The sequence below is a fragment of the Cyrtonyx montezumae genome, unplaced genomic scaffold (genome assembly GCF_038088225.1).
Source record: "Cyrtonyx montezumae isolate F1298 unplaced genomic scaffold, pur_monq_1.0 scaffold_0, whole genome shotgun sequence".
In the NCBI taxonomy this organism is placed as follows: domain Eukaryota; kingdom Metazoa; phylum Chordata; class Aves; order Galliformes; family Odontophoridae; genus Cyrtonyx; species Cyrtonyx montezumae.
In genome coordinates this window covers 47673759-47687588 of record NW_027071824.1, presented here as the reverse complement: position 1 = coordinate 47687588, position 13830 = coordinate 47673759, and the positions used below count along the sequence as shown (strand labels likewise).

The window sequence follows — 13830 nt, the reverse complement described above, 5'->3', positions numbered from 1 at the left end:
CATCCTTCTTTGGTGCAAGTAGAAGGACAGACTTAAATTACTGCACATATACATCACAAGCCTTAACTTAAAAGCATATGCAGTCTATCTTTCTTAACACTTAAGAATTTAACTGGAGTAGGATATTTATGCATTGGCTGTCAGGACACTTTTAGCAAGATGAGTAATGTCAGTTTTAATTAAGACATAAAGACATTTCACAGTAAAATTAATCTTGGGATTTGTACTGAGAGTAGATAAAAGCACATTTATTGCTAGATCCCCAATACAAACTAATGCTGGCTGGAATTCAGAAGAAAAGGGCTGTTAAAATTTCATTAAAAAAAGAATTTCTTTCCCCTTGAAATTTCCAGCAGCAATATTCAGATCCCTCCTCCCTACATTAAAGAAAAGATACAAAAAATAAATGACCAAAGAAAAAACTTTCCTGGGCTGGATGAATAATGGCATATAAGTTCAGCAGAAATGTTAGGTATAAATGCACTTATTAAGTTCTAAGTCTCCTCCTTATTTTCAAGAAGTAAACAGCATTATTGACTTATGCACATATAAATTAACTTTACTTTTGCACATGAGCAATCACTAGAGTCATCAGTTATCACTTACACAACCATGAAAACTGAACACTCTTCCTGAGACAATCTGTTACTCAAATTATGAAAGTAATCCCAAATCATTAAACTTTAAAGGCAGAACAAAGATGACAAATAAAGAACATGCTTGTATTCAGCTTAAACACCATGGCTTTAAACCTTTGGCAGCCTGGCCTTGAGCTGAAGGCAGCTTTGAAGCTCACTGAAGTGCCACCTAAAATAAACCCAGAATATTACCTCCTGACAGATGAAATTACATTGTCCCACTTCTGAAGTACCAGAGCATCTGTCAAATATTTCCCCATAGGAATGCTCCACATTTTCTTTTTTTCCCAGACCATAAAGAACACTGAGTTGACTGGGTTTACTTGAGTGCTGAGTAGAGAGAGAACTTGGTTGAACAAAAGGGAAGGGATCAGGTGAAGCTCTCCTGCCTGACCATAAAGGCACAAGGTCTCGGACACATGGAGGTCCTTTGACAAAGATGATTCCCCAGAACTCCAAAGGAGAAAAATGTTTCTAATCTTAATAATTGCAGAAAAAGTAAATGAGATAATCAAGTCAGGATTCTGCAAAGATGCACACAACCCAGCTTTTATAGAACAGTAACAGAACACCAGCCTTTTGGGATCTGAATACCACATTATAAGAGCAATCTTGCAAAGAATAGAGGGCTTTTTACATTTGATGAAAAAAAAAGTGAAGAAAACAAAATTGGCTTGCAAGCTCTCTGCGTTTCAAACTACTGTGGGTAAAAAGTTTCCCAAATTGTGACACAGAAACATAAGATATTATAAAAAAATAAGATTAAGGTGAGTACTGCAGACAGCATCTAGAAACACTTATCTGCAGACTGAAGAGGTGATGTCCCCAGACCAGTAATTCACCTAAGAAACAGGCACCTTCTCTGGGCCATGCTAGTCCATAATCCTGTCTCAATGATGACTTCTGGAAGAAAACATTTGAGCTTGCTTCCAGATTACTGAGACCAAAAGAGGTGACATAACACATTACTGGTAAACAGAGCTGACCAGAACAAAGTGAAATACTCCAAGGTTTTGAAAAGTTGCTTTGTTGTGGTGCAACTTGCAAAAAACCATCATTTTTCTATTAAACTCTTCAATAATTCTCCAAGTGGAAACACTGAGTTGTTCCTGCAGCAATGCATCAACCAAATTTGGCAGAAAGCATATTAAGTTCCTACCTGTGCTCCACCAGGACTTCTGCTGATATCAACACATTCTGTCAGAACATTTTGATGTATTGTATTTTGTTAATCAGACAACTTTCCAAGGTAATCAGGAGGTTTTCTGCATGCAGCAATGATAACTTGAGCATCACTGCAATGTTTATCAATCAGTGGATGATTCTCTTGCTTAAGGTGGTTTGTGAGACAAAGCTTGCTTCTTTACTCTTAGTGCAATACAAGTAGAAATGTCCATGTTGCATCTATGTAATTTTTAACTTATCTTTTATTGACTTCATTTGGGACAGCTGATTAGAAAAAAAAAATATATTTCTGGCAAATCTGCAAAGTAATGATAATATCTACTCATTTTTTCTGATGGGCATTTTTTATGTCAAAATGGACAAGCTTTTTTCAACAAGTGGTAGAATCGAAGGATTCAAGCAAAGAGTCTTCAGCTGTTTTTCATGCTTCCCTCAGTTTGGATGCCTAATATTTTTTCATATATTTCATCTTTGGGAGTAACAAAGCAGATAAGTGAGCATGCGAATGTAATAGCCACAGTATTGCTTCTGGCTCCATTTAAATTTATGCCTACTTTAAGGTGATGTTCAAGAACACACAGCTATGCAGATAGGCAGCTCCTGAAGAAATATTACCAGATCAAAAAAGCACTCAGCATACCGAATGCGAGAGATTTCATACTCTCTGATGCTTTTTAACCAGGGAAATAAGACTTTGTTTTATGATTAATGGACTCTAAGCTTAAAAAAAAAGAAACAGAAGAGGGTGCTCTTGTGTTTGTTTTTTGTTGTTGTTTTTTCTTTTTTCCCAGATATCATATAATTTGCTAACAAAACAGTCCTTAAGCAACAAAGAAACTAGTAAGTAAAATTCTGAAATGGAAGAATACTTCTGTTTCAAGAATGATGAAGAGTGAGTATATTTACAAAGCACAGGCAAATGGCTGCATGTGTCTTGGAGAATAAAGCGAAGTAAATACATGGTAAATCTTATTTCAGTAAATCTTAATAACTGGCCATATTAAAAAGTTGATTTCTGCCCATGCATGAGACAAAAAAAATGCAGTGCTCAGATATCTTGCAAAGTCATAGGATCACCAAGACTGGAAAAGACCTCCAACATCATCCAGTTCAAACCATCCACCTACCACCAATATTTCCCCACTAAATCAAGTTGCTTAGTACAGCATCTAAGCATTTCTTGAACACCTCCAGGGATGGTGACTTAGTGACTCCATCACCTCCCTGGGCAGCCCATACCAGCACCTGATCACTTTTGCAGAGAAAACAGAATTTCTAACTTCCAGTCTGAATCTCCCCTGGTGCAACTTGAGGCCAACCCTCTTGCTAGTTATGCAGAAAAAAAGAGGCTGACTCCCACATCATCTCAACGTCCTTTCAAGTGGTTCTAGAGAGTGATAAAGTCTCCCCTGAGCAGAGTCTCCTCTTCTGCAGACTAAACAATCCTAGTTCCCTCAGTTGCTTCTCATAAGCCTTGTGCTCCAGACCCTTCACAGCTTCATCGTCCTTCCTGGACTCATTTATCCTTCAGGACTGAATTCCAAGGGACCCCCCCTACCAGTGTAGTGAATAGTTCAAATTCTGCCCTCAAGAAGTCCAAGGTAACAGTTTTGCTGTCCCTTCTCCTAACTTCACCAATAATTAAGAGCACCACCATTCTGTGGTCACACTGTTCAAGACAGCTTCTGACCACCACACGTTTCCAGCTCCTCCTGTTTGTTGCCCATGCTGTGTGCACTGGTGTAGATGCACTTCAATCAAGTCCCTTGCCTTATCCCCAACTCTAGAGAGCCTTGGTTTATTCCCTTCCCTCTATCAGTGGGCCCTGCCAGCACCCATCCAGGCTAGAATGGTCAAAAAAACCCCACCAAAATTCCTGCAATTGCACCAGACTCTCAGCCATGTACTTATGAGATGGGTTCTCCTGGTCCTCTCAGTATCCCTGAAAGAAACAGTGAATCCACAGGGATACTGCACAAATACTTCAGCGGGTCAAAACATCTAAAATTCTGTCCATCGGTGAGCACCACTGTTATAGTCTCTCCAGACAATTTATTATTCTCCTTCCTCTCCTGGAGGGTATCAGGATGACTCCAAAAGTCAGAGGCAGAGTAGGACTTCAAAATATCAATATTTAATGCGAGATGCATAACCATAATCTAAAAGTCAATATCCTTCTGCAGAATTGGCCAGTAGAAAAGGTACAAGGATAGAATAAAAGGGATCCAGCAACAGCAATTTGAAGTGTTGAGAGCTGATGTTATCCAAATCTTAAGGATCAATTATGAAAATAACTCCTTATAGCTCCTTGAAAAAAGCTACTCAATTATGATGGTGGGTGTAAATACAAAATGCTATGACAAAAATCAGAATGTAGTGCTAAGAGTCCATTTAATTTCACCACAGTCATGAGACTCAGCTTGGAAAAAATGAGTTGTGTGGTACTTCCCAAAGGGCAATGGGAAAAGAGAATACGTCTGGAGAAAACAACTGGAGACCTCTTTTAAGAGGAACCTACAAGAGCAGGACATCACTTAGCCTGGCCTGCAGCCCCTGGTTCACATACCTCACTCCACTCCATCAGCCACCTACTGATATCCATGACATAAAAGGACCTTCCCAGATGGAGGTAAAAATGTGGGAAAGGGTGATGGAAAAGTCACACAAACTTTTCTACAGCTTTTTGCATATTTTTTTATCCTTTTTCCCCTCCCAGTTCCCTTAGGAGACGCTTCTAGCTTTTTCTGGAAGCTCAGCTCCTGAGAAATAGAGTAAAATTATTAGCTACTGTGGGAAGGAAAACATCATCCCTCATTTCCCACCCCCCCAGAGGAAGCCTGAATTGCCATTTGGTTATATAGGTATTTAGTAAAAAACTTCTCAGATTAATTTGCAAGCATAATATGATCACTTTTCCAAGTTCCAGGTTTAAAATTATAACAACATGGGATTCAGCTGCATGGTTCATATCCAAGACTTGTGTAATTTAGCCTACTGACACTGCATATCAACCAAGAAACCAACCTCAACTGATAATATGGAAATGGGAGAGCATATAAGTCCAAGAAGGGTATTCACAGAAATTAATCTCTTCAAGGGCTCCTTTGATTATCAGTACAGGGAGATAACTGAATTAAATCACTTCATAGAAGAGATTTAGCTAAAGATGGAGTTTTTCTCTTCACTGAGTAAACCCAGAGAGACTCACCCCATCTACAGCTAGCCTTTGACATATGCCCATATCTCCCCAGGATTTCAATTAATTTCTCAGGTATCAGATGAATTTTATAACTCTGTGCACACTGATATAACAAATATAACAAGGTAACACTGGAGGTTAACACTTTGTAATGTTATATATGAATAAGTCAAAGTCCATGAATTTTCTATATCCATACACCCAGCCTGTCTAAGCCATACAGATGGTGCCACATGTTGTGATTTAGTTAACACAGCGCATTATGAATACATCCAATATTTCTATCATAGATGTAATAAATGTCAAATTTATTATTTTCTGTCCATTATTTCAGTTCAGTGAGAAAAATCTCTAAGGGTACATTTCATTTCAGCAAAATTGCTCATTATTTCCATGTATGACTCTTTTTTCTTTCCTTTCTTTAATAAAAAAGCCAGCATAGCTATATAATGACTAGTTATAGCATTGCTAGTAAAATGCCTATATATTGTAAAAGCCTTCCAGTCTATTTCTTATCTTTCACTACCAGTCTTTCATAACAATATTTTAATTTAATTAAATAAACTAAACCTATTTATAACAAATGGAAAGAGGTCAGTAAAGAGTCAGATTTTCATGTGCACGCTCAATATCCATTTCTCATTTAGAAATATATATTTAAAAAAATTAAGTTGCTATGGAGCCAAAGATGGCATGAAAAATGTCAAAATGCTAAATAAAACTTATTTGCTTTTATCATTACTGGACAAAGAAATAGATTCATAACCAAACATTTAATATGTTCTAAATAAACTTTGTGACACATGCAATCCCTCAACATAAAATTAAGTTAATAATGGAAAAAATATTTACCGATTACTAGAACTGCATACTATGAAACAGTAGCTAAGGAGTCACTATGGCAGCCAAAAAGGTAGTATTCTCAGATGTTATTTTCATAGAATATCTAATGTTTCATGCATTATTTAGGACTGCCACCTCCGAAAATGCTTTTATAAGAATGATTTTTTGTTTCGCCCCAAAGGGAAGCATTCATCAATATATCATAAAAATTAATGAAGAGCAGCTTTTTCTGTTCCCAGAAGCCAGTGATGATCCTCTGCCACCAATTTGCTGGGTGAGGTTATATCTAACGCCACAGCTCAAACTGGGGAATTTAGAGGGTGAGCTGCTGTTGATACCTTTGAGAAGAGATTTGCTGCAAACCTCTGTGCTGCAGCTTTCTCCTTTCTTGCAGCTAACTGACATTGCTATTCAACTGTGGTTTATGACTATAAAAAAGCTGTGACAAAAAAGAAAACAACAAAAAAACCTCCTATTTTATTAGAAGCTTACACTTTTTAAACTAAATTAAAAAAACCCAACATACACTACGTACAGGCAATGCTAAAGGATAAATTACAGACTATTATTAATCTATTTCCTTCACACATCCTTTCCCTGAAGGGTACAACATATGGCACCTTGGTGTGAGAGCTTGCCTTCACAGACAGAAAAGTTGATGATTTATTTGCTAACACCTCAATGATATTTAATAACTTTAACAACTCCATAGCATGAATGAGCTGCACTCCTATCTTACAGAAGAAAGATAGGAAAAATGAAATCCCAGGCTTGCCCAAACCACTGGTACTGAACTTTCACACCAAGTCCAGTGGCAAGGAGGAGCCAGAATGGCACTTTGCCTGCAAAGTCAAAAGGAGTACACTGGACTGGGCTAGCTCTGTAGCTCTGTGTTTCTAGCCCCAGCAGCAAGCATGAAAGACCTCGCAGTCCAACTTTCAATATATTGCAATTAACTTTTTGCACTCCTGCGCGATCCCTCTCTCTCTCTGAGCAGCATCAAGCCAGGCAGATAAAGCTGCTGGAGTCCTGAGTTGTCTACAGCATCTCTTCTTTGAGATAGGAAAATTATGACAACCTGGTTAAGCATCTCTCACACAGCACCTCAACAGCTGGAGGCAGCACAGAAGAAAACTAAATTAAGGTAGCTAGGCTACATGGCACTTTTTGATGTCTGTTTTATTCCTTGGTGCTAGGAGAATCTTTCAGGCAAGTGCTAACAGCTGGTTAGTTTTTCAGCTGTGATGATGAATGAATAACCACTGCCCCTGCCTAATCATTGCCCAGCTGGTTGCTTCCTGCTCAGCTGAGCTGCCCTCTCCAAAGACCAATCGCTGCCAGCAATTACCTGGTGAGGTGATTCCTAGGGATGCTGACTTAGCGGGAGGAGGCAGACAGTGAATTAGTGCCATCAGCAACTGCTGTGTGTAGACTAGCAACAAAAGTAGTTACTCAATTTTACAGTACTACAGGGGACAGAAACATTTCTATGTTGAAATGTCAGGCAGAACACAAATGGTTTGTATACTGTAACAAGTGAGATAATGAAGAGTTATCGGCCCAGGAGCATGATGTTTGAGAACATTAATTTTCTCTGTTTGCCTAGTCATACGCAGTGTCAGCACTAATGTATGCTGATCTCCTGACAACTCTGTTCTGCCAGTGCAGGAGATACATCAATTTGTAAGGGAGGCACGTGTTCGTCATCATCTGGCTGAAGGCGGAGAATGAGGGAAGGAAATGTCAAGTACTGTGTCTGACCATTCATCATGTGAGAAATGATCAGGACAACTCTGAAGAGACGCTCACAGAAGAGCTCTGAAAACAAGAACCCTACTTTTCTCTGTGAGGTCCACTGGGTCTTTCGAAGTCGATGTAGGTGGCACCTCCACAGACCTAACTTGTCTGTAAAAGGGCAAGAGAAAAGCCTCCTGACTCCACCTTTCAGTCTTAGGAAGATGGGACTCGTCAGAACATTTCAATGTTTCTTGAGAATTAACAGACTTTTTAGACACCTTAGAGTACCTAGGCACATTACTTACAATGTCGGAGAGGTTAAGTTTTCCAAAGACAAAATTTCTCTTCCTCTCAACTCTTCTTTCCCCTTTTTTGAGAAAGGTACCTGCAACTTTTCAATGTCTCCTGAAATATTAACTGTTTCCTTACAATACTTGCAGGCAAAAAGTCAAGCTGCTAAACAGTCATGCACTGTGTTTCAAGTGGGCTCATCTCCCTCAAGGTGACCGTTCCACCAGTGATCTCTCTGTAAACTGGCCAGAACAGACAGAGAGACTGAGGAGTGCAGTTAACAGCAAAGTGGGAAGGAAGCAGAAGGTGGATGAGGATCAGCCTGTGACAAGGTCTCCTTCAAGATGGGTTCCTATCTCTGAGAAGGGTTGTCTCTGAAAGTGTTGAAGTGCGCATATCCAAGTCGTGGGCTGTAACACATCTTTATAAGTGCCCTGCCCAGTAAAAAAAAACAAAACAATACCACCATAAGATTTAATCTCATGACAACAGAATTAGTCCTTATGGTGAAAAATTCTTGTTCATCCTAAGATCAGAGTCACAGTTAGGGTGATGGAGCACTGGAACAGGCTGCCCAGATAGGTTGTAGACTCTCCTTCTCTGGAGAAGGACGCCTACCTGTGCAAACTGGTCCAAGGAGCCTGATTTGGTGGGGAGGGTTGGACTCGATGATCTCTGGAGGTCCCTTCCAACCCCTACAATTCTGTGATTCTGTGAGAGTTGTGATAGTAGTTGGGGAATAGTGAAGTGAGTGGACACCAAGGCAAATGGAAACAGCAGCAGAGGGAGCAGGAGGAGCTAAGAGGCAGGTGGGGACCAAAATACAAAGAGAACCAGGATGAAGAGGAAAGGGCCTCATCTGGCTCCAGGGAACAACAGGCAATAAGCAGAGGCCAGAGAAATTGCCTGTGGTAAGATCATGTTTTACTGTACTCATTCAGGTCTGACAGCTGCAGAGAATGAAAAATAGAGTACTCCCTCCTTGGGCTCTGAAAACCACTAGACACCATCGTGTACTATGTTTGTGGTCTAATACATGAATTCTGAACATTTGGCTCTAGCACTACAGTGCTGACTGATGTTTAAAATAACCTCACCAGCCCATTCATTACAAGTATTTGTCTAATTTGTTTATATCAGATTCCTGCAGCATTTCTCAGAAGAAATACACTTTGACTTTACTGTCAAAGTTTTTACAGTCCTTTCCTTATGATTATCTGCCCTATGACACTTACCACTTTACTACTACTCTAAAGGAGAACTAGCATGGTGAAGTAACATAATGGAGCTTACAGTGAGTTTGTGTATGCACTCACACAAAGGAGGAGTTGAGAAAAGGAGAGATAACTTGTATCCCGGCCATGTGAAATATCACTATTAGACATGGAAGTACTTAAAGAAAAATGTTCAGTGTAGCCATCTAAAACTGTACGTGCTGATGTAATCATTTCTGATTAAAGTTCTCTATTTGAGCACAGCACAAGACCTACGTATGTCTGACAATACACCACTAAATAAGCTAAACAATTCATGTTTCTTATTACTTTATGCACTAATGGTTTAATAAATCATTTTCCAGGGACTAAAATAGCAAGAGGGAAAAAAACACAGAAGATGAGGGCAGGGGATAATAAATAACCAGCACAGTAGTTTTAATCAAGTCCCTGAAGAAAAGTGAAAATAACAGGAAATGAAAACTCATGAATAGAAGACTAGAGTTATGATATCAGTGCAATAAGAAGGTGTTAGAATACAATTCCCTATTGAACTTGTATGCAACTGTTTGTGACTTGCAACTGGCAGTCAACTGCCCCTCCCAAACCCTAACAAACAAAATCTCCCATTTCCCAGGAAAAACTCCAAAATTAGCTCTGAGAAGTCAACTGAAAACACATTTTATGGTGTTTTCAATGGGGAAGGTGGTGAAAGAATAATAATTTTGGAAAAGTCCATGACAAACATTTATGGATGCTCTCTTCCTCTCTTCCATGCCTTTTAACACTGAAGACAAATCAGCTTTGTCCAAGTCTTAAGCTTATTTCAGATCTTCACATATCATTCAAAATAAGTGCTTTCTGCCTTAAGCCACCATAGCCATGGCAATCAGCACTCTTAACCTACACTGCTCAGTACATCTCTACGCTGCTTCCAATTTTATATCACTTTTCCAACATTCAATGTTCAGGCTAAGCTTTTTTTTTTCCTGCTGAGGATTTGCTTCAAATTTCTGCCCTTCCCCCTGCTTGACATTCTGACTGACAATCAGATATTCCTCCTTTTAATATGGCTTCAGTAGTTTCAGCTATTGGACAGCCTGTTGCAGGACATGCAACTGTGGCATTCATACAAGGATAACATTAATGTACAAATGCCATGGATTATATTTGCATATGCACTGACAGATATATAAACATGTATAACACAGAGACACTGTTATTGTTGAGGTATACCTCTCCCTCCAGTGTCTGCTTTCACGGATTCCTAGCAGCAGTATGAAACGGTACAGAAAGAGAAATCTGGCTCATTGAGAGGGACAGCTTGTCTGGAGAAAAAAAATTGAAGTAGTCTTTTTCAGACTAGTGTTGCTACGATGTAATCTGTTTTGACAAATACTTTAAGAAAAGTATAAATGTCTCTTTCTTCCAGTCTGCTTCAATCTTCTTTCTCCTTACCCACACACTGCTGTGTCACATAAATCCATTCATTCTGGGATCAGATAAACGTTTGGTTTTCTTAGTCCCAGTGCCTAAGAGCTTGATACTTGCTCACAGCCAACATAAAAGTTCCTGGTGGCTTCAATAATGATCAAGCATTAAAATCCTGTAACTGACATTAAAATAATAGTGGAGATAACAGGTAGTACAAATACACAGGGAGTGGAAAGTGTGAATTGAGCTGGGGAGGACAAAATGCATTTCAATAGCAACATTAAGCATAGAAATAACTTATCCTATTAGGGAAGAAACAGAGGTAAAAGCACAGTATAAACTAAGCACAGTCCCTGGAAGTAAACACAAGGCATTTCAGACTGAGTAAAAAATCCAGTAAATATTATAGTTAAATAGGAAGTAAATAGGAAGAAACATTAATTCAGACCTGCACTGAGAATTCATGCGGACAGACTGAATTACCAGTATCATTACATAAATCCTTTCAACTCACAACATTCAGACTTAGAAACTAGTTATTTTACTGGAAACTCACAATGCAAAGGAAAAAACAACTCTTCTCGATCCTCTTCCCAACATAATTTATATGTCATAGTTTATGCAAAGCTTTATCCTTTAACTTATTTAAGAATCCAGATTAAAATAAATTAGTGTAAAGAAAACAAGTCCTTAGTTAAACATAATTTACTTTAAAATACTTTACAGACTTCTTTTCCCCCACTTCACACAATACACATTATTCAGTATTATCAGTCAATTTCATAATGAGAAGCTATTTCTGTTTTTCTCAAATGACAGAGTTTCAAGTATATAAATGGTCTCATAAAATAGATTGATATTATTTATCATTGTCTGATTTTGAATGCCATGCTTTGAATGCCGCAAAAGTGATGCAATATTGTTTCATTAAATACAATTTAAATTGATCACATTTCTGTAAATGAATAAAGTCTCTCCTTGTTCATATGACTAAGAACAAACCAAACAAGGGCTAAAATGTTATCAGATCTGCTAAATAATATATAAATAAACAGGAGTATATCCTACTATCTATCAAGCATCAGACATAAAAACACACAATCTAGTATGTTACTGATTTTTCTAGTCAGAAGGAAGGCATCCCATTACAGATTTTCCAGTGATAGCCTCCATTATCAGTTATTCAGTTCCATTGCACAAAACCCAAAATTTCACTTATGAATTACTTCAAGCAACAGATATTTTTACACAGCTGCTGCTCATCTTACACATGAGCTATTTATAAGAAACCAATAATGCTAGCTGAGATAGCTAAGCACAGCACATACAGCTTAATTCTCAGACACATGCCAGAAACTATGATCCAGGATAATTTGATTATACCACAAGGAGAATAAAAATAAAATAAAAAAAACCAAACATTACCTTGAATGATTAGTCAAGGCTAGTAATTGTTAAAGAAAAATTGATTTTGTTCCTTTATCTTTTGCAGTAATGCATGTTCTATATTAGGATACGACACTATAAAATAGTGAATATCCTGAAGGAGGGAAGGTGTTTTCTATTAAATTACCGAATAATTCAATTGAGCTGAAAAGGGCTGAAAGACATATGCTATGTTGTCAGAGTAGAAAAATCAGAAGCACCAAACATTGCTTCTAAGAGTAATGCTTAAAAAAAAATAACCACAAGCCATGCATTAATAGTCATGATCACACTTAAGTTATTTCCTGGAGGATTTTGTAAATGAGATGGTTTGATAATAAAGTAATAGGCATTTCTTAAAAGTAATGGGATTTTAATCAATATAATGAAAATAATAGAGGATGCAGTGAAATGAGCATGAAAAGATTACCATTTAAAATGATAAAACAATCAAAGGCACAGAAAACAGATTTGTGCAGCTCTGATGGAGACAGTATTGGTACTTTTTGTTCTTGCACCACCACAGAATTTCATTACACACACTGAAAAAGTTGTTACAGTTTTACAAAGCATTTCTTAGCAAGAATGGAGTAGATTCTGCAAATATATGGCATACTGATGAGTCTTTGTGACACTTTTAAAGTATAATGTCAGATTAAATAACTATTTTGGAAAAGTGCAAAATTGTTTCCTGTGTAACAGAAAGCTTTTGAGTAATGGGGCATCTCTGAACTCATAAATTATCAAAAGCAACTATTTTACATCTCTTAAGAGTGACTTAAAATAAACTGGCTCATGTATCAAAATGATTTATTTCTTAACTTTTACTGTATTACAGTGTGGAGAGTATGTGAGCAACACTTAACCCAAATGATCAGAGTCAATACAATAAGTGGAGCCGGCTTCCTTTTTTCACTTTCGCCTCTTTCCAGTAGAGAAATTTCCAGAAACCAGAGCCTGAATTATCTTTGATGTGTGGGTGAATTAGGGATGGAATTTAAAAGGTCAACCTCTCCTCCACCCTAGGATAGGCAAGTACAGATACTGACCTATGCTACACCTGCTTGCTCTGCAGCTCTCTTCTAATACTCTGAAGTAGGTAAGGCACATTTAGTCAATACATGACTGATGAATGACAGACCAATCAGGGTTACGCAAAAGAGTTACAGAAGAGGAGAAAATAAAGTGGCTGCTTATTTCAAGAGGCTCAAGAGACAATGAAACAACAAGGATCAGATACTGATGTGATTCAGTATAACAAAAAATTTATACAAATCGATGGCAAGTTCAGGATTTTGTCTAACATTTGTTTTTTCTTTCTGTTATTCTTGATTAGGGGAAACAAATCTAGCCTATACCAGCAGGCTGAAACACCAGTTGCTCTGAGAAGACAAGTATTTTTGCTGACTCAAAAAATCTTTATGAAAAATGGATCTGGAAAATTCTCAACACTACTGAGGAATTTGCTGCATCCCCCAGAATGTGAAAAAGCAGAAATGGAGAAAGTAATTTTAGAAATGAGTAGGATGTTAAGTGCAAATGCAAACGGGCCATGTCACAGGACAGATGATGTGGCTTAAGTATCATCTTGGGAATGAAAGTTTTAAAGGCCTCTTTTATTCACAGATGGAACATTCTTTCTTGAAATATGTTCAATACCAAACATCAACAACATTTCAGGAAAAAACAGGGACAAATTTTGGAAAGCTTAGAGAAGAGTAACAAGAATGATTAGGAACAAAGAAAGCACTACACTAGGGATGTTCTTGTTAACAGGCTAGAGCTTTGACATGACAATAATTTTCTTCCAACAGGTAAAAGGGAAGAAATCTTCCACTGAAATAGTAAAGTACTGAAATTCCAG

At 37.9% G+C, this 13830-nt stretch overlaps 1 protein-coding gene across 1 annotated transcript in view; it reads right to left on the bottom strand.

Moving 5' to 3' along the window:
• The window catches only part of MAN1A1 (mannosidase alpha class 1A member 1), a 133159-nt gene that overhangs the window by 30144 nt on the left and 89185 nt on the right, over window positions 1-13830 (bottom strand). The window lies entirely within an intron of this gene.